Source organism: Sphaerodactylus townsendi, linkage group LG07 (assembly GCF_021028975.2).
Source record: "Sphaerodactylus townsendi isolate TG3544 linkage group LG07, MPM_Stown_v2.3, whole genome shotgun sequence".
Lineage (NCBI taxonomy): Eukaryota > Metazoa > Chordata > Lepidosauria > Squamata > Sphaerodactylidae > Sphaerodactylus > Sphaerodactylus townsendi.
In genome coordinates this window covers 95494609-95510011 of record NC_059431.1, presented here as the reverse complement: position 1 = coordinate 95510011, position 15403 = coordinate 95494609, and the positions used below count along the sequence as shown (strand labels likewise).

The 15403-nt window shown below is 47.2% G+C and overlaps 1 protein-coding gene across 1 annotated transcript in view; it reads right to left on the bottom strand.

Annotated features, from left to right (window-relative positions):
* Positions 1-14935, bottom strand: part of LOC125437211 (PILR alpha associated neural protein) — a 32897-nt gene extending 17962 nt beyond the window's left edge. Inside the window, exon 1 of the mRNA XM_048504647.1 lies at positions 14727-14935. The gene's annotated coding sequence lies outside the window, so the exon portion shown is untranslated. The remainder of the gene's footprint in view (positions 1-14726) is intronic.
* Between the last annotated feature and the right edge of the window lie 468 nt (positions 14936-15403).

The window sequence follows — 15403 nt, the reverse complement described above, 5'->3', positions numbered from 1 at the left end:
GTCTTCTTTAATCTGGGGAGTTTCACAACCATGCCCCCCCCCCGCCCCCGCTGGACCTCTGTCCTGCTGGAAGACCAAATAGGGAATTGGCCCGGCGATTGGCCCGCTACACTCCCCACTCATTCCAACAGATTCATTTACAAGGGCTCGAACATTTTGCAAATATGTGCAAGTCTTGGGAAAATCCTGTTTTTTTAAAAAAAAAACTCCTAGTCTCCTTTTAATAGTGAGAATATTCTTGTCAATTTCAGGAAGGAGGAAACCTGTCCTTCCTGCTACAGAAATATTCCAGTCAATTTCAGGCTAATGATGCAATTTCCCCGTCCCCCCCACCCCAGTCTTCCCACTTCGCTGTACCCCAACAGACCAGGAACCTTGCAAATAAATGACTCTCAGATTTGAGAACGCAGGCCTCTCTCCCCAATCCTTCTCAACACAATTGAACTTTTCATTAGCATAATCATTTCCCAGTGTAATTTCCTCTTTTGGATCCCTCAATCTGTTTTTTTAAATCAAACTGTCCATTGCGGTATTTTAGTATTGTGTACCAGAGGAACTGAAAATAATTTTAAGATGTTCACTTTGCAAGTATCCTTCCCTCCCCCCCCCCCCCCCCCCCGCATTTAATTGGGCTCTTAAATTAAACATCCCCATATCAATTTCCTCTTTGTGAAGTCCTAAAATTAGACATTCACATTCCTCTTTCACAGGCTCCTTAACTAAACATTTCCACGTCACGTTTCTTCTTCAGGACCCCCAAGGCTGTTTGAAGATAATTCAGAAAGCTTTTTTTTTTTTAGTATATGTAACTGGGATACTACAAACCACATCACCAACCCAATCTCTCCTTCTGTGGGATGAATCAATGATGCTTGCCAGTTCTCACCGTTCTGCACTCTGACACTACAAATTGAAGTCAACGTCAAAATATCACAACAAACCAGGTCTGAAAAAGACAAGAGGGCAACGTGGATGACACCAGACTGCATCAGCTGGCCAGCGATGACATCTGAATTGTCCACATGAGCAAATGAAGGAAACTTATTAAATGAAAAATGGCAAGTGAGGAAAATAGCCCAGATGAAGATGAGCATGGGTCACTGCTTGCTCTGTTTCATCATTAACTGCAGTGCCCTCCTATAAAAGTGAAAATCCCCTACTGTACAGGTGTCAAACTCGCGGCCCTCCAGATGTTATGGACTACAGTTCCCATCATCCCCTGCCAGCATGATGCTGGCAGGGGGATGATGGGAACTGTAGTCCATAACATCTGGAGGGCCGTGAGTTTGACACCTATGCATCAGACCAGTGGTCTATCTAGTCCAGCATCCTGTCTCACACAGCAGCCAACCAGTTCCTCTGAAGGGGCAACAGCAGGGCACGAAGCCAAGGCCTTCCCTGATGGTGCCTCCCAATTCTGTCCTTCGGAAATTTACTGTCTCTGAATGTGGAGGTTCCTATTAGTCACCACGGTTTATAGTCACTGATAGATCACTCCTCCATGAATCTGTCTAATCCCCTTCAAAGCTGTCTATGAGACTCAGTACCTACCTCATCACTCTTCCCAATGCAGAATATCTCCACTTCTCTTCCTTCACTGCTAAAGGTTCGACTCTTTCTTTTGGCCTGAGTGGAATGACCCAATCCAGACACAACTGATACAGACTGTTCCTATATTCATTGCTTCTGATTGAACAAGGCAGAACCTAGGACTGATTGTTCTTCCATATACAAAATATTCCCTGTGTGTAGAAAACTAGGTCTGACCTGCATAGTCCCAGCAGGCTAGCTTGATCTTGTAAGATCTCAGAAGCTAAGCAAGGTCAGCCCTGGTTAGTATTTGTATGGGCAACCAGAGTTGTGACACTGAAGAAGGCAATGGCAAACCATCTCCGAATGTCTCTTCCTTTGAACACCCTCAGGGCCACCACAAAACTGCTGGGACTTGACCCCCCCCCCCGACCCCTCGCCAAATAGAAAACTAGCATATTGAAAAGTCTAGGCAAGAATCCTTCATACTGATATCTTCACACCTGCATGTGTGGAAGGGGCCTCAGATGATCACGTGAAACAATTCTCCTCCACTTGTTGTATCACATGATCATCTGAGGCCCCTTCCACACATGCAAAATAATGCACTTTCAATCCACATTCAATGCACTCTGCAGTGGATTTTACTGCGTGGAATAGCAAAATTCACTTGCAAACAATTGTGAAAGTGGATTGAAAGTGCATTATTCTGCACGTGAGGAAGGAGCCTGACTCACACACAGTGTGTTCTTAATCTCTTTTGCCATTTGTGTGACCTAGACTCGAGTAAACCTCCATTTCCACCAGAATCTTATAAAATAAGAGAATCTCAGCTCCTAGAATATGGAGCGTGGGGTTTTTTCAGCTTCCCCATATGACTCTGACCAGGAAGGGGGATCCCATTTTTCCATGGGATGCAACAAACTCTTCTTCAATCCAATCTGAGTTGAGCAGAACATTTGGGGGGGGGGGGAGGACTCACAATTCACAGCTAATGCTTCATGAGGATATTTATAGGCTGTGCTTCGCTAAATATTTAAACAAGCTTTGGTTGAGGAAAGGGGGGGAGGACTTCCCTGCGTCTCATGATGCCGTTCCCTCCCCTGACTCCCACACATCGCAGGAACACCTATTTTGAACAGAAAGCCAAACCGGGGGCAGGTGTGGACTTTCAGGCATCTCTCCGCTGCCCATTTGTTCTGCTGTTCATTTTGGATGAGTTTATAACCAGCATACCTGAGATGGGGGCGGCGGAAAGGGGATTGCCATTTAGCAGAGGACAGACTTTTCAGCTTTATGTTAATTTAGACAGAGTTTCTTCTTTTTTTAAAAAAAGGAAAGGGGACAGTACAAGCCACGATCAAAGCACAAAGATAACATTTAGCATTTTGAACATGTGTCTGAGCGTGGTGTGTGCTTCCCTTCATCTGGTTATCATCCTGACAAAAGATGCTGATGTTTATTTCGAGCTTGTATCAACCTGCCCCTTTCCCTCCTTTGGTTGTCTGTGTCAGTCCCCTGCAAGGAAGGGTAGGACTCGGCCTGCTGCCCATTCTATCTTCTGGACACGCCCCCCTCTTACCTCCCTCCTGGCTTCTGTGCTCCAGCTGCCTCCTGCCTTCTCGACCCAAGACATTTCAATTTGCTTACTTTCTGCTGTGGTTTATTTACTGTTTTTGATGGTTAGGCCATTCTCCTCGGGTAGGTTATCTAAGCCTTTCCCACTCCAGTTACAACTCCGCATCCTCTACTGGGGGGGGGGGAGGGGGGAGGAGGAGGAGGGAATTGATTTCCATTCTGCTTATATATGCCAAGTTCAACTACATGTTACAGCTGTGATTACACACACACACACCTTTTGCAAATGTAGCTGCCAGGATTGCTTTATCAAGTATATGGGGGGGGGGGGGGCACGCCAGGGGAGATTAACCCTTTTCTTCCCTGAGGCCACCAGAGAAGGTAACAAGTTTCCCTGCATATGAATAAAAGCATACAAAAAGAGTCTGGAACTCACAAGCATTGTTTTGAGACAGCTGTGCTCAGTTTTTTTATTCTTTTGTGCAGGCTTCTGTACACCACACCCTTGACCACCTTTCTCATCAGCCAGTTTATTTCTTATGACTCGTCTTTCTTTAAAGGTTGAAGCTAGAGATCCATGTATTCTGTGCCAGAAGTCTACTGCTAAAATAAAATGGGTAGTCTTCAAGGGGCTGTGGCACTCCTCAGTGATTCTGCATAAGCTAAGCTATTATTCATAGTTTGCTCGCTTTGCTGGCTTCTCCTAACCATCATGTGAGAGAGAGCGTGGTGGTGCTGGAGGGGGCCCTGGAAAAGGCCAGCCTCCCAACTGCTGGAAATCTTATTCTGCGTTTCCACACTTTCAAGCCTCTTATTGATTGATCTGGCTTATTTTAATCCACTGTCTCCCCAACAGACACTCAGGGCAGCTGACAAAAAGAGGAAAGCACGCTATGCATCAAATATCGAACCTCAATTAAAATGAAATATATCCACAACGTAAGAAACTAACCAGTTTAAAAACAGCAACACAGAAGCTCATAACAAACCAGCAGCACATAATTTAACCAATTTAAAATGGCAACACAAATAAAACTATTCCCTATTATTCAGAGCGGAGAATAAAATTTTAAAGCCAACGGCTTCTGAACTAACTTTACATTTTAAGCCATTAATTTTAACAACAGAAATGGAAGCCAGGAGAATAAACAACAGATATTAAGGTAAGAAAAATTCAATAATGAACACTTAATCAAGGCTGCAAAGTAAAAAGAGGTTTTACCTGGAGCCTACAGCTCTGTAGATACCCAGTGATGTTAAGGAATTCCAGAGTCAAGGGGCCACATCTGAAAAGGCCCTGCCTCTGGTTATTATGTGTCTCATCTCCACAGATGAGGAAGCACAGAGTCAGGTCCCTGTGGTGCAAGGGTCTGCAACCTGTGGCTCTCCAGATGTTCATGGACTACCATTCCCAGCAGCCCCTGCCAGCATGGCCATGCAAAGTAAAAACCTCTTTTTACTTTTTACTTTGCTGTGGTGGATCACAAATGAGGATCAAATGAGGGTCTTTACAGCTATGAGGGATAGAAATTGGCACCTTTTTAAAAAAACACTGAAATTCTTACAAAGCTGGATTGTGTGCATAACACTATATTGTCCTGCACAGTCAACCTCTAGCGTGACACTTCAAAATGATTACCAAGAAGGCAACATTGTTATTTTGACAAAATGAAGAGGCACTAGGACAAGCCCTCAGGGTACTGACAAGATGCTCCTGTCCTCTGGACAAGAAGAGTTCTGAACCAACATTTGATCTACCTGGGGGTTATCTGGCTTGACGCTATGATGCAGATCTTCCCGAAAAGCTTTCTTGAGGCAAATTCTAGTTCACTGAACACATCACTGCTCACCTAGACCAATTGCCTGTTTGAGAGGGAAAGTACATTGGATTATATGTGGGTACACTTTGTTCTCGATCACTGAATGTTGGCAGCTTGGTTTTTAAACCCTCCATTTATGTCTTTGGACTAAATGAAATCATTGAATCAATACAGAGTGATATACTCAAACAATAGACATCCATTTCCAAACCTGCCTTGGGCTGGAAGGTACTGAGAGGTGTACGGAGATGTTATAGCCTCCCAAGGCACAGACTCCAGGCCAAGTCAATCAGCATACATTCAAGTCTCTGCCACAGCCACGAAGTGGTTATCAGAAGAGAAGTCCTTCTGGCGCAGAGTTCTGATCTTGCTGGGTTTGCAGCCCACAATCTCAGAAAGATAAAATCTTCCAATTCTTTAAACAGGGACAGGGAAGTGAGTTTATAGTTCATTCCTCTCCTTTCTCCATATAAAGTGGAACTGGAAAGACAGCGTCACAGACCGACGGAGCAGCTGCGTGATCGTTTTCCAAATAACACAAGAGGCTTCTACCTGCCCCAATCCCAGGAGCTTTGCTCTGACGGAAGACGCTCCAAGCCACCATGCTTGAATCCTTCCTCTGGGAACCTCTTCTGTTGGCGGAAGTCTCCTTAAGTTGGAGAAAGGCTTCAAACTCAACTGAAGCAGAACAGTGGGATATGAGCCAGTACCTATAATAGCTGTTGAGTAGAAGCAAAGCATAATTCTTGCCTTGGGGAGCAAAGTTTTGGGCTGAAGCCATGGCTCAGTGACAGCTCTGGCACTGCACGAAAAAAGCCCTGGGTTCAGTCCGTGGCATCTCGGCTTCGACTAGATTCACATCATGCATCTACGAAGCAGCTCTGTTTGAAAAATATCTGCAAAATCCGGCCGGTTCAAAACCCTGCTGCCCACTGACTAGCTGGGCCTCACCTGAAATGAACACGTCTCTCCAGGAAACGAAATAACTTTGGTACCTCTTGTGCATTTCCAGCCTTTCTACAAAATGCTGCAGCTAACTTATTAAAGTACAGTCAAAGGCTTTCACGTGGCTGGAATCGACTGCTTGTTGTGGGTTTTCTGGGCTACGTGGCTGCGGTCTGGTAGTTTTGGGCTCTTAACGTTCCGCCTGCCTCTATGGCTAGCATCTTCAGAGGCATTATGTAGCAAGATGTGTTTTCTCTCTGTGGCACAGTGTGGACTGAGCGTGTGGTGGGGTATATGTTTTGTCCACCTCATAGGTGGGGGGCGGTTGTGTGAGGTGTGTTTGTTTGGGTCGGAATGCACTTGCTGTTGCATTTGCAACTTACAAAATCTTGAACAGCTTGGACAAACGGGCATGAAGCTCTCCCTTACCATTTGTCTTGTCACATTTTTATTCCACTTTGCTGCAAAGGAGCTCGCAGTTCTCTCCCTCAATCCATGTATCCCTCAACACAGCCCTTTGACGTAGGAAAAGCTGAGTGTAATCTCCCCAGTGAGTTTCAGGGCCAAGAATCTATAACTCCCCCATCACAATCTATTTCTAGTTCCATTTATTACCCACCCTTTACCACAATCTCAGGGCGGGTTACAATAAAACATGCAACGTTAAAATCATGACAGTAAAAAAACAATAAATCCAATTCTAAAAAACCAAGAACAATCTAAAATCTCCCACATCTACCCACTCAATCTACAAAAAGGGAAGGGTGTATGGACATCTCAGGGGTCGCCCTCCCAGCAAGGGGAGTCAGCCAAACATCTGGGAGAAGAGGATGGTCTTTGCCAGGTGCCAAGACTCCAAGAGTTTGCCGGCAAACCTCTGGAGGGAGGGCATCCCACAGCATAGGGGCCACTGTGAATCATCTGACATTCTAGCCACTGTGCAACACTGCCCATTCACTGAACTCATCATGAGATTATTTTTTCTGGGTTCCTTATCTCAGGATTCAGCGACTAAGCTAGCAGTGACTGGAAGAAGGTCTCCTTAGTTGTGGCATTCCAGCTTCCCAAACAGCTGTACCTTCATGGCCTCCCCAAACCAGGTGCCAAGGTAAAACTATTTTATTTTTTCAACCGTTTATTTTTTCAACCATTTATTTTTTCAACCGTTTCTCAACTGATTCTAGTCTCCTCCTCCCCCATGCCTGGACTCAGACAAAAAATGATAATGATGTTGAAAATGAAAATATTAATTACAACAATAACAACAATGGTGTAGTGGTTAAGAGCAGGTGTACTCTAATCTGGAGGAACCGGGTTTGATTCCCCGCTCTGCCACTTGAGCTGTGGAGGCTTATCTGGGGAATTCAGGTTAGCCTGTACACTCCAACACATGCCAACTGGGTGACCTTGGGCTAGTCACAGCTCTACAGAGCTCTCTCAGCCCCACCTACCTCACAGGGTGTTTGTTGTGAGGGGGAAAGGGAAAGGAGTTTGTAAGCCCCTTTGAGTCTCCTACAGGAGAGGAAGGGGGGATATAAATCCAACTTCTCCTCCTCCTCTTCTTCTTCTTCTGTCTCTCCAGGGCTCCTGTTAGACTTCTCTCTGTGATACACCTCTGAAGATGCCAGCCACAGATGCAGGCGAAACGTTAGGAACAAGATCTACCGGACCACGGCCACACAGTCCGAAAAACCCACAACAACCAATTAATATATTATTTTATTATGAGCCATTGCCGATGTCCAACTGTTGCCAGATATTGGTGAGCCAGTTCAGTAGTACCCAGCCTTTTTGGAAGAGTGAACACAAGTCCAAATTTATTTGGCACAGTCGCCCACTTGGGGGGAAAAAACACAGCAAACACTCAATCAATCAGCAAAATCTTCTTTCACAGACCCTGAGATCCATTTTCATTGAGATCCACAGGGTGGGAAATGCTGAAAGGGACCAATGGTTTGACCTGGCATTACACAGTTTCCTATGTTTATAACCACATTCATACTGGAAAATAAAGGTCCACATTTTAAGGAACAAAAGAAAGCGAGGGAGGACCTACCCCAAACTTGCGAACCCACTTCTATTATACACATTTTTTTTAAAAAAAAGATATATCTCCCAAATCTGAAGGTGAGCTAGTATATTTGACATTACTCCCCCAACTCGTTTGACCTGTCCCCCAAACCTTGTGACAATCACCAGTTCAGAGAATCTTACAGAGATCTACCCAGTTACTGTTGTGAATTGGGGGTGAACTCACTGTCAAGGCCATTTTGTGCTACCTCTTTTCTCTCTCCCCCATAATCGCCAGCCCATCCTCCACCTGGCTACCAAACCAGCCGAGTTGCTCCAAGAACTAACTTAGATGGTTCTCTATTTCGCAACTATGCCCAATAGTTGGCAATGTGCCTATCCCTATGAATATGCCTATGTTTCAAAAGCCATCTGGCCAGCTTAGTCTCTTGTGGGAACACATTCCACGACTCTGGAAAATGGTTCAAAAACAGCTGGAGGAAATTGAAGGAGGCGGGAAGTGGGCATTTAAAAAAAAACATGCTTCTTATTCATGAGGTATTTCCTTAACTAGCTCAGCATATTTCATTTCCTTGCTGCAGCAGATCAGGGCTTGGTATCTCTGTGGCACCGCCTCCCATTTTAATATATCTAGTTTTAAACGGGATTATGGCTATAAGCCTCCCTGAGCTATCTGAAAATGTAGATGTTTTTAAACCTGGTGGGGGAAATCAGTTAGGACTCGAAAAGAGATTCTGAGTTTACTGTTTAATTTTTGGTCTCAATTGAAAATGTTTGCAACTATTATGGCACGCTGCCTTAAACTACAAGACAAGGCAAGATATAAATGGTTTCATGAGTAAATAAATAATTGGGCCTACGTCTCTTTCAAGGTGCTTGTGTATACACAGAGTGTGTATCTCAGTAGCAGGTAAACTGTTTTTCATAGCGAGATCTGGGTTCAAGAGACAGTATAATGGAGCAGCTCCGACTCAAGAAACGCCTGCTTTGAATTCCACCCTTGTGATGAACTCAGGAAGTGGTCTAAGGCAAATCCCCCATCCCTTACAGTCTGGGGAGGTTGATAATCCAGGCCTACCTTCTAGGGTTGTTGAAAGGAACACCCCAAAATCGCTCTATATGAAAGGCATTTTGATATCTGGCCAACCCTAGCCAACAATCAAGAAAGGTGGGTGAACTGATTTTTAAAAAAATTATTGGGCTATGTGGAATATTTGTTTAATCCATAATAAAGTCAGCTGTTTGGATTTTCCCAAGTTCCAGAAATATGTGATGTAGGAACATATTCAGCATTCATACTAACACTCAACATTTTTACATAGCGTTTAGTCCACAAAGCGCACCACATATTTTTCAAAACTAACAGCTCTGTAGATAAACTACTATTTCTAGTATATAGGAAATTGGGATGTGGGGGGGGGGGCGGGGGAGAATAAAGCTGAGAGGGTAGCTTGCCTCAAGAAATCTATCAAGACTGTTGTAGAGATGAGATCTGAAATGGCAGCTACTATAGTAAGTCACTTACTTCGGGAGCTAAATCAATTTATAAACCCCTATGAACACAAATTATTTTGGAACAAAATAACTGGTGCATCAACAGTCAACCAAACTGGACCAGGATAGGTGACAGTAGATACCTTCAATGCTTCACAGAGAACAATAGGACAACCCATCTGGTTCTTGCTGTTTACATACAGCTCCTAGCCACTGGAGATTTAAGGAACAGCCTGAGCATAAAGCTGTCTTCCCTGACCATCTTCACTAACCTCCCAAGATTGTAAATGGTGGGGCTATTCTTTTTTTTCCCAGGAAAGTTTTCTTGAATCCTGTGGGGAGGAAAGTTTTTATACCTCTGGGAATATGTTCTTCTGCTCATTTGGGGGGCCCCTGGCCAGACAGGTGCATTGGGGGCCCTTCTGCTCCCACAAGACTCATCATGTCTTCTTTTCCACCACCCTGAGTGTCTCCCCACCAGATATTGCATCTTTCCCCGCTCACAATCCCTATGACTCCCTGTGTTTACAGCCAACTGCGCCATGTTCATGCTGGCTGGAGCGTGTAGCTCATGCTGCCACTGTGTACCACCTGCATGTACTTTCTCATCAATGCTATGGAGCTGGGAGCCCTTGCAAGCAAACGAGCAGGGAAGATGCATAGATGGAGGGGGTGCAGCAGCTCCCAGCAGCTGCCCTACCTTGGGTACGCTGATGCCAGTTCTGCTCATGGATCCGATGGAACTGCACTCGGTGAATGCGTATTTCAAAACCCACTTCCCAAGTCCCCTTGGACACTGAATTGTTCTTGTGCTCTGAGTAACAGCAAAAACCAAAACGAGCGACACCACCTTCATTCCTGTTAACTTTTTAAACAACATTCACAGTGAAATCCTAAGAATGTGTACTCGGAAGTAAATCCAAGTGTAGCCAGCACGGGTTGTAGTCAAACTGCTGGCTGAAGATCTGGGAGACGCAGGTTCAAACCCCCACTCTTCCTTGGAAGCTCACTGAGTGACCTAAGGCACTGATTTCAAACTTGCGGCCCTCTAGATGTTATGGACTACAGTTCCCATCTTCCCCTGCCAGCAGCATGCTGGCAGGGGATGATGGGAACTGTAGTCCATAACATCTGGAGGGCTGCGAGTTTGACACTTATGACGTAAGGCCAGACACACACCCTCAACCTAACCTACCTCACAGGAGCATTGTGAAGGAGAACTCAATAACAAGTAGCTTTCGGTCTCCTTTGAGGAGAAAGGTGGGATATACATGAAGCTGCTTGCTCAATCAGTTGCAAGTCTATTTAGGATTTCAACCTAATAAATTCATTGACACATGTGCATTTCTTTCTGTCATCTAGCTCAACAAGAAATTGCTCGAGTTTCAGATCTTACAGAAGCTTTTCCAACTCTCTGATTATTTTTCTGTGCATCTCTCCTCCCGCTTTAATTCCATCACATCAGACTGGCATGGGGTGGACACACCACCTGAAACGTACGCGCCCCCTGGATTCACACAGTGACATCAGAATGTTTGCTCTGCTTCTAGAGGAACATAAAAGGAGTCTCCGCTGCACCCCTCCTCACCACAAATAAGGTTTTTTGGTTCCCAGAGCTGAATTTTAGCTGCTGTTTTATGGCTGAAAACACCCATTTGTATGATGACCTTCCAAATGAAAGCTTTGGACATTCAAATTATGTCCGCTGTAAGCAGTTCCACCCGCTGAATCCTTCCCTCCTTTTCAAAAAGATCACTTCTGGCACTGAATGCATTTGACAGGAGCTTTCCAGATAATGATGCTAAGTATTACTGGGTTGGAGCCAACCAGAATCTCTGCCAGTAAAAAAGGGAGGGGACCCCCCCCTAACCACCCAAAACAACACTGAGATAGGGAGGAGAATTGGAACAGAGAGTGAAAAAAAATCTGGCTGGATCCAACTCTATTTTTCTCCAATATGAACTCTAAACAAGTACTCTTGCCTCATCACCATTCTAGTCCTCAATATGGTACTAGCCCCAATGAGACACAAAGAAAATCCAGAATTGTCCTCTCTCCCAGCCCTATGATAAAAATATATATAACAATAATCTAAATAATCAACACTTTGCTTCTCAGTAAGATACCCAAAGCTCTGACCCAGAGGTAAACCGCTTCCCTAAAAGCAAATCTAATTAAAATTGGGACAACATAATATATTTTTTTTAAAGAAAAACCACATTTGATTGCGGTCTCCTGTTTTTAAAACTCATGTAATTACCGCTTCACAAGAAGACGATCCCTCTTTTTCCAGAATGGCTTTGTTTTCTGAGGAGCCTTTGATGAAGAGCTTTGTCAAACCCTTCTGAAAATCCAATTGCACTAAATCAACTGGGTTGCCCTGTTCTACACGCTGGCTGACATCCTCGGAGGATTCGGCTAGATCAGTGTGGTGTCACTTTCCCTTATTAATCCCACCGTTGACTGTTCCCTGACATCACAATATTTAGCTATGAGCCCCGTCTGTTTCTGTCAGCGTTCCAAGCATTTCTGTGTCTTCCCGACAGTAAACAAAGCACCTTAGTGGATAAAGGCATAGGATGATCCAGGTTGAGGAAACATCTTCAGCAGAGAAACAAAAAGGTAGCCCCCCCCTTTTTTCTTTCTTTCCCCTCAGATAATCAGAGGTATTATTAACTGGAATAATTGAGTCAGGAGTCTGCCGGGATTAACGTTTTGAACATTTTAAATCAGTGTTTTCACCCTTGCAGAACGCAGATGAAGCCGCTGTGAAGAAGGCGAAGATGTGGTTCAGCGTGGCAGAACTTCAGAAAGATCTGACCCACATGAGGTGGGGATGTTCTCAAGCAAAGTGAACATGTGAGGCACGAAAGCGCAGTTGCACAACCCCCTTGGACTCCAATAAGGCTTGTGTGGGAGAAACACTCCCCCTCCCACAACCCTGTGAATGGTGCTTTATTCAGGGAGGGGAAGAGAGTGCCCCCAAATTGCCTGCCTGAAGGACCTAAACCTTGTGGGTGAAACTGAGCTTCTCACAGCCAGAAACCTTTTCAGTTTGGTTTTTGGGAGGTTTAGTCCCTGCTGTTCAGACGTGCGCATCTTAGCTCAGTAAGGCATGCAAATCTTAGCAATGTGAGCAGAGAGAACAGGGGCCCTGCCTGCTAAGAGGAGGCAGGTAGGATCCAGCACTACTGACCTGAATCCCACACTAACCAAGACTCAAGAGGAACAGACAGGTAGTCCTTGGCCAGAGGGATGGAGTGGGAATTTTCAAGCCTGCGCATCTGAAAAATCCTTCCATGTTCAAGAGAAAGGAGAAGAACATATAGAAGGAAAAGTGGAAGGGGCATGGGAGGTTATTAGTGTGGGAGTAAATAAGCTTTTCTTTAATTCCCTCTTACAATATCAGAACGTTGTGTCTCAAGTTCTATGGATCAGCAGTTGATTCAGGCCAGACAAAAGAAAGTGTTTCTTTCACACCAGACATAATTAACTTCTCGAATTCATTACCACAACATGCAGCCAGGGCTGCAAGTTTAGGTGGATTTTATTTATTTATTTTACAAAAGGAGCACATTCACTTAGGAACAGCCTAGCTAAGACGAGCCAAAACACCCTCCCTGCTGAGGTGCAGTGAATCCCTTCGACCGCCGGATGCTGCAGGCAATCGGTACATCCATCACATCATGTCGGGCTAACAAAGTTCTCTAGAATTTTGGCTTAGATAGGAGCCGGAAAGATGATCCTTATGTTTGCCAATACAGCCTAAGATGTTGTGTATGTCTGTGCGTTTGTGTACAAAGCAGCTGGGACTGGGAATCCAGACACTAGGAATGCTACCCTACATGCGAATCCTGCTGCGTGCAGGAAATGAGCTGTGACTTCACTTCGGTGGTGGCTGCTCTGCTCCTCGCAGATCCCCAGACAGCACCTGCCAGTAGAGGTCAGGTTCTGGTCCCTTCTCTTGCCCTCCTCTCAGTGCTAGTGCTGAGAAACCAGAGAACAGAATTAACCCTTTCTTTGCTGGAGGAGTTTCATCAAAGGCTACCAAAGACAACCTCCCTGACGGCTACCTGTGGATCAGAAAGCTGAGCTCTCCCAGCCAGGGCTGCAGCGAACAAGGCAGTCCAGATCTTCCAGGCTAGGACAGAGGTGACACCCCAATTTTGGAGCGTCCCTCTTTTGGAGACAGTTCCAAAGGGGCAGCTGCACTTGCTTGTGGCAGCAAAAAAACAAACCAGTGTCCCATGCCCCCCTAAAAGAAAAAAACAGCATTTTATTCCAGAAACATCAGCTTTCGTGGCCCATACCACTATGAAATGAAGCAGGTTACCGTTCACAAAAGGCTTGTGGCACAATAAAATCCGCTTAGCCCTTAAGATGCCCACAAAACTGCCCCTGCAAAAACAAGTTCTGGTCCCCAAAAATGAAAGCTGATGATGGAATCAACTCCGGTTGTCCTTTTGGGTGTCCTGGGACTCTGGTCTAGTTCTGCTCTGAAGAGAATCTCTTTGACCAGAAATGGGGTGACTACTTTGGGGCAAGCATGCCCAGAATGAGGGTATGATCCCGGCAGCCAAAAGCATTTTCCGTTCCAGGAAGGTCTACGAAAGCAGGAGGTGAGCAAACTGTGGTGGCTGAATTCCCAGCTGCATTCACCACCAGCCATTTCTCCATCCATGCTGACAAGTGGCACCTTCCCAGTTGCCCTGTGCGGGAGTCCTCCGTCGCAGGGGGCGCAAGGCGCGCCCCTCCCGCCGGGCATGCCCGCCGACGTCCCTGGCTCATCCAGAGCTGCGCTATTCCTGGGGCACAACGGGTCTTGAGCGTGTGTGGCGTGTGTTTGTGCGCCTTCCACGGCAAGGAGGGGATTGAACCCTCGAGGAGCTTCTAGGACCGGGGCAGAGTCTAGGAAGGGCGACCACCCCCCTCCCCGCGGCATGCCCCAATGTCCTTTTGGAAGGATCGTGATTCCCTCGATGGAAGTAAACAGCCTCGATTCCCGACGGTCACATACGCACACGCTCCACGGCACACGGCGTCCCTCCCCATTCTGGTCAGCTCCGAAGGGCGCACGACCCACCGTCGGCTGCCCCCCTACCTGCAGACCCACGCCCCTCCCTGCCCCACGGAGCCCAAGACCTCCCCCCCCCATGACTGCAAAGACCCCTACACACACACACACACACACACACGTCGGACCCGCACCTCGTCCGACCCGTCCTACCCTCGGTCCCGCAGCCAGGCGCAAAGGGCACGGCGAAGGAGAGCGCGGCGCGGGCTGGCCGTCCGGGAGCAGCCAGAGACGGGAGCCCCCGACCGACTCACCTTGGTGGCGGGGGCAGCAGGGTCGAGGGCGCCCGCCGGGCTGGGCAGGGTCCGGCGCCAGCTGCTGGCGGCGGCGATCCGGCACCCGGCGTCGCCTTCCATGGTGGGCCAGGCGGGAGTGGCGAAGGCGGTGGCCGCCGCAGGCTGCTCCAGCCTCTCCACGCTCGCGTCCGCCTGCCTGGCTCGCCGGCCGCCCTTAACCCTCCGCCTGCCGCCGCCGCACGCCGCGCCGGAGAGGCCGCCCCCTCGAGCGGCAGGACTGCGCGCCGGGCGGGCTGCTGCTGGCGCGGGCGCAGCCGGCGAGGGACTGGCGAAGGCGGGGGCCCTCGCGGGGCTTGGGGTGGGCCTACACACCGAGCACGGAAGGCGCCCGGCTGCCGGGGTGGGTGTCCCAGTCTCACTTGGCGTGGAGGGGTGGGCAGAAAGCCGCGGAAATGGAGCCTCTTCCCCACTCTTCCCTTTAGACGTCTCCTCCCCGTCTAGCCCCTTGGAGCCCCGACGTGATTGCGCGTGCCTTTGGTCTTGCTCCTACAGTGCCTTGGAGCATGTGCAGAGTCCTACAATACCGTTGGTCTTGCCAGTGTCTTTGAGCACGTGCAGAATCTTGCTCCCACAGTGCCTTTGATCTTGCTTCTGCTGTGCCTTTGTGCATGTGCAGAGTCTTGCTCCTGCTGTGC